The following is a 6,629-nucleotide window of genomic DNA, read 5'->3' on the forward strand; positions in this document are numbered from 1 at the left end:
AATTTTTATTATTTTTTATTTTATTTTATGTATTTTTTTACTACAAGAGACAAAAAAAGTGCTCCTTCTATCTCTCTGCTCACAATCTCTATTGTCTGGCTTTTGGTCTCAAGTTTGCAATCTGGCTGCATCGTGGAAGCATTATTACTCTATTCTTCAAGAAGAACAGGAAGGTCAATGAGCAAAAGTGAAAGACTTTCTCCCAATTGGGCTTCTCCTTTTTCTTTAGGAAGGGTTGTCCTCCCACGTATGAACTTTCATATATATTTGTGTATGTAACACCCCACGACTAGGTCAAAGAGAAGCTCAGTTTAAGGTGCTTTGTTTCAATTTTTAACATTGAAATCTTATAGTCTCTATGATAGAATCAATCAATGAAGAATGAAGTTGAACATCAAGGTCTCACTGGCCAAACTTCAGTGTCACCACAAGTCATTTGATTCGTTTCTCTCTCTCTCCCCTCTCCTCTTCCTCCCCTCTTTATACGGATCTTCAGATGCTGAGGATTGAGTTAACTGCTATTAGGAAACTCTACAACACTCCTCTTCTATTCTTTGTAGCTATTTCTTATTATCCTCTTACCTCACTATTCTCCCACAGTCAGCCATTCTAGCCTGTTTAATATGTCCACCTTTCTGTTTCTACGGATTTCTATAAAATGTTTATTTTTGTTTTTATATGTAAAAATAATTTATGGGCATAATATTGTGTTTATATCTAATTCCTTATTATACTTTTACATAGAGAACTACATTTTTAGGTGTACATTGTACAAAATAATATTTTAAATGTAAATGTAGAATTTGTTTTTTAAGTATATTTTATGTTGTTACAGTAGTCCCAATTTTTTTCCTCTTTGCTCCCCTCCACTCAGTACCCGCCTCCCCCCAGCAATCCACCTGTTAGTTCATGTCTATGGGTCATGCATATACCTTCTTTGGCTTCACTCTTTCCTATAATATTCTTAACGTCTTCCTGTTAATTTTGTACCAACCACTTATGCTTTTTAATCCCTGCACCACTTCCCCATTTCTCCCCTTCCCCGCTCCCAGCTGATAACCCTCGAAATGATCCCTATACCTATGATTCTGTTACTATTCTGGTTTGCTAGTTGGATTTTGTTTTTATTTTTTAAATTTAGTTGTTGATAGTTGTGAGTTTGTTGTCATTTTAGTGTTCATAGTTTTGACCTTCTTTTACTTAAATATGTCCCTTTAACATTTCATACAATAATGGCTCAGTGATAATGAACTCTTTTAACTTTACCTTGTCTGGGAAGCACTCCATCTGCACTTCCATTCTAAATAATAGCTTTGCTAGATAGAGTAATCTTGGTTGTAGATCCTTGCTTTCCAACACATTGAATACTTCTAGCCAGTCCCTTCTTGCCTGCAAAGTTTCTTTTGAGAAACCAGTTAATAGTTGTATACGCACTCATTTGTTGGTAACTCTACTTGTCTCTTGCTGCTTTTAAGATTATCTCTTTATCTTTCACCTTTGGCATTTTAATTATGGTGTGTCTTGGTGTGGTCCTCTTTGGGTCTAGCTTGTTTGGGACTCTCTCTGCTTCCTGGACTTGTATGTTCATTTCCTTCACCAAATTTGATAAGTTTTCCTTCATTATTTTTTCACAAAAGCTTTCAATTTCTTGATCTTCCTCTTCTCCTTCTGGCACCCCTATGATTCAGATGTTGGCATGTTTCAAGTTGTCCCAGAGGTTCCTAAGCCTCTCCTCATTTTTTAAAATTCTTGTTTCCTCATTCTGTAATGGTTGACTGTTTTTTTTCTTCCTTATGTTCCAAATCATTGATTTGAACCCTGTTTTTATTCCCTTCACCATTAGTTTTGTGTGGATTTTTCTTCGTTTCACTTAGCACAGCCTTCACTTCTTTCCTTATGCATTTGCCATACTCAAGCATATCTGTCAAGCCTGTGAGCATCTTTATCACCAGTGTTTGGAATTCTGAGTCTGTCAGGTTAGCTATTTCCTCATTGCTTAGTTCTCCCACTGGAACCTTGAGCCATACTTCTCTGTCTCCTCATCTTGACAGGCTCCGTGTTTGTTTGCCTCTGTGTCTTAGGTAGAGCTGTCACTCCTGTTACATTGTAAGGCGTGGAGCCTTAAGTATTCATCAGTACAGGGTGACCCATTTCACCACATTGTGGTGCTGTGTGTGTGGGAGGGGTCTGAGAGGGAACAATGCCACTTGCTCAGCACTTGCCCATTTTCCAGGCACTTCTCCCACTTCTGTATGGGACTGGCACCGCTATAGCTGTTGCCCTGGCCATAGTTCCCAGAGTAGGTGGGTCTGCATATGTTCTAGGACCATGGGGGCCCTTTAAAAAAGCAGACTCTGCTGAGAGACCAGCAGTTTCTTTCTCTACCCTAACCCCCACTGGTTTGCATAGTTAGAAGCAATGAGGCTTCATTTTCCCTGGTGTCGAGACCGTGAGCTATGCAGTTTGGTCAGGAGCTGGGATCGTTCCCCAGGTGTCCCTCTCCACTTTTAAAAATGTGTGACTGCACTTTCTGCTGGTTTTCCACTGCCACTGCTGCTGCCACTACTACACTGCATCCGTTGTACCCCAGCTCTGCCCCTCTTACCTGTCTGGATGAGTATTTCTTCTTTATATCTATGTTTGTTGGACTTCTATGCAGCTTGATTTTCTGGAACTTCTGGTTGTCTTTAATTTTGAGGTAGTTGTTGTATTCCTTCTTAGTTGTGGAGGGAGATGCAGCGTGTCTGTCTAGTTCTCCATCTTGGCCGAAGTGCTCTCACCTGTTTCTTATACTGTGTAAATGTAGAATTCTTAATAAATTTGAAGGTACATCATTAAAGTTTAGTTATTTAGTCAAAATGTATTTATGGAATACCTACTATGTGTCATCCCCCTGGGTGGTTTGGCTCAGTGGATTGAGCGTCGGCCTGCGAGCTAAGTGTCGCTGGTTCGATCTTCCAGTCAGGGCACATCAGAGAAGGAAAACTCTGACTCCAAAAAACCTCCGCTGCCTTGCGGCATACCTCTTCAGGGGAAAGGCTAGAGGAGTAAACCCCGACAGAAAATCCAGAGCCGGAGTCCCTAAGGCGGTTTGACGTTGTAGTCATCACCGGCAACTCCTGCGGTGCACCTGAAGCCAAGCTGTATTGACTCCGTCTTTCCCTTGGACCCTTCAGCTGCGAAGAGAGGGGGGGTCTGCTGCATGGGCAACAGCAGACCCTCCATATCACCCTGCCCAGGCTCTGTAGCTTCAGCTTCACTGGAGAGGACACTCCAGCGTCATCGCAAGATGTCGATTCAACACGGGAGGAGACAGATACCGTGTCACTCCCGAGTCGGACTGCACAGCCATTCTAGGCGATGCAGATAGACTCTTAAGAAGCTACACCATCGTCTCTCGAGACGGACGGCTGCCGCCGCCGCCGACTATGTGTCAGGAACTACTCTAGGTACTATAAATACAACTTTAAACAACAAAAGATGGGGAAGTGAAGCAGCAGAGAGCAATTGGGGGGGAATCAGAACAACTTAATAGAACAACAATAAAAAACTATATTAGAAAAAGAAAAAGTAACAAAACTAAACATGCAAAAGTAAAAAGAAGACATATTTTAAAAAAGTTCTCAGGAGCTTACATTCTATTAAAGAGGGTTAAAAAAGTTAATTATTAAATTATGTAGTATGTTAGTAGTACACACAATAGAAATCAAATTATAGCCAAAATTATAGATAGGAAGAGTTGCAGGTAGGATAAGATAAAGGTTGGAGCAGCACGATGCAATTTTAGATGAGATGAAGGCAGCCAGAGAAGATGGCTCTGAGAAGGCACCACATTAGTAAAGACCAGAAATGTAGATACAAGTTATGTTAATATCTGGGGCAAGAGGATCCCAGGCAGAAGGACTACTAAGAATACAAACATTCAGGAAGGAGGATGTCCAGATATTCAAAGAACAGCAAGGCAACCAATATTGATGTAGCTAATGAAGAGGAAAAATAGGAAATGGAAATATAAGATAAGAGAATAAATTATGTAAGGACAGGCAGGACATCATAAGCACTTTGACTTTCACTTTGGGGAGAATTTGAGCTGAGGAATAAAAATAATTAAACTTATTCTACAAGATAATTTTGCTGCCAGATTAAGAACAGGTCAAATGTGAAAACACCAAAAACAGAAGGATATTTGGAAAGCTATTAAAAAATGCAGATGAGATACAGTAGCAACTTGAGAGAAAATGGTGACAGAGAAGTGGTAAGATTTTATTAAATTCTGGACATACTATGAAAAGTAAAGTTAGACAGAATTTATTAGTTACTTATATATAGATTATGAGGGTAAAGAGGTGTCAAAATGATTCCAAGCATTTTGGTCTAAGCAAAATGAATGAATAAACATTTGTAGAGATGGGAAATTCTGTGAGAAAGCATAAATAAAGAATAATATCTGGAGGCCATACTGGACTTCTTAGATTTGATATGCCTATTAGAAAATCAAGTGGACATGTTCACTGGACAGATATATAAAAAGAACAAGTTACTCTTAACTATGTAATGTGTGGTTAAGATATGGATCCCTGACTCTGCCCATGTCTTTTAATCAATTTCTGTGAAATAAAGTCCAAAAGTGGGCACTCCAGGGAAGGGATGGAGCAATTGATTTTCCCATAACCCCTCACAGGTATGTCACAAGATCATGATTAATGTATATGAGCCATCAGTGCTACACTGAGGATGGATTACACATGGCCCTATCCCTAAGGTAGATCATGGAGATGGAGAACCAGACTATGTACATGATGTAGAGTAAATTTACTTTACCCCACAACATAGCAAAGCCTAAAGATAAGCCAGGTTGTACTAAAAACTATGGCAGTGATTATGAAATGTGTTTCAACTTAAGTGACCATCAACTTAAAATAGATTTCTATAAAGATAGCTTATATCAAGTTACCATATGAATCACATGGTAACTATAAATCAAAATATACAATAGGAAAATATCAGATATCTCACGTAACAATCTCTTCACGGACACATCTCCTAAAGCAAGAGAAATAAAGGAAAAAATAAATAAATGGGATTACATCAAACTGAAGAGTTTCGCTCAGCAAAAGAAAACATCAGCAGGATGAAAAGGAAACCAACCATATGGGAAAACATATTTGCCAATGACATCACAGACAGGGGACTGATTTCCAAAATATATAAAGAGCTGATACGACTCAACATCAAGAAAACAAACAACCCAATTAAAAAATGGGCAAGGGACCTGAACAAACACTTCTCTGAAGAGGACATACAGAAGGTCCATAGACACATGAAAAAATGCTCAACATCATTAGCCATCAGGGAGATGCAAATAAAAACCACAATGAGATACCATTTTACACCAGTCAGAATGGCCGTCATCAACAAATCAACAAGCAACAAGTGCTGGCGAGGATGTGGAGAAACGGGAACCTACTGCACTGTTGGTGGGAATGCAGACTGGTGCAGCCACTATGGAGAACAGTATGGAATTACCTCAAAAGATTAAAAATGGAACTGCCTTTTGAACCAGCGACTCCACTACTAGGATTATACCCGAAGAATCTTGAAACACCAAATCAAAAGAACTTATGCACGCCTATGTTCATTGCAGCACTGTTTACAATAGCTAAGTGCTGGAAACAGCCTAAGTGCCCATCTGTAGATGAGTGGATCAGAAAACTGTGGTACATTTACACAATGGAATACTATGTAGCAGAAAGAAAGAAGGAACTCCTGCCATTTGCAACAACATGGATGGAACTAGAGAGAATTATGCTTAGTGAAATAAGCCAGGCAAAGAAAGAAAAATACCATATGATATCACCTAATACAGGAAACTAAAGAACAACACAAACAAAGGAACTAAATAGAACAAAGAGCAGAATAGCAGTCAATAGGGGGGAGGGGGGAGGGAGAGAAGGGGGATAAGTAAGGGAAGGGTTTAATTAAAGAGCCTGTATAAAAGACTCATGGACATGGACAACAGGGAGGGATATGATTGCGGGAGAGGGGTTGAGTTGGGTGGGGGAGAGAAATTAGGGGTAAAGGGGACAACTGTAATTGAAAAACCAAAATAAAAAAAAAATAAAAAATAAAAAATAAAAAATTGAAAAAAATATATACAATAGATATACAAAGAATAAAGAGAAAGTACACATATCGAATTAAATATTATTCAATAATAAAAAAAGAACGAAGCCTTACCATTTGTGACAACATGAATAGATTGAGAAGACATTGTGCTAAGTGAAATAGGTTGGACAGAGGAAGGCAAATACCATATGATTTCACTTACATGTGGAATCTAAAAAACAAAAAAAAACAAAACAAAACAAAACAAAACAGAAGCAAACTTATAGATGGAAAGAAAGAACAAACTGATGGTTGACCGATAGGAGGGATGTGGGGGAGGGATGAATAAACTGAAGGAATTAAGAAATACAAAATAGTTATGGAGATGTAAAATATAGTCAATATTGTAATAACTATACATATTGTCATGTCACGTGGGTTCAAGATTTATTGGGGGTTCACTTTATAAGTTTTATAAATGTCTAACCACTAATCTGTACAACTAAAACTAATATGATATGGGA

This window comes from Furipterus horrens, unplaced genomic scaffold, assembly GCF_987537825.1.
Source record: "Furipterus horrens unplaced genomic scaffold, mFurHor1.1.pri manual_scaffold_4, whole genome shotgun sequence".
Taxonomy (NCBI): domain Eukaryota; kingdom Metazoa; phylum Chordata; class Mammalia; order Chiroptera; family Furipteridae; genus Furipterus; species Furipterus horrens.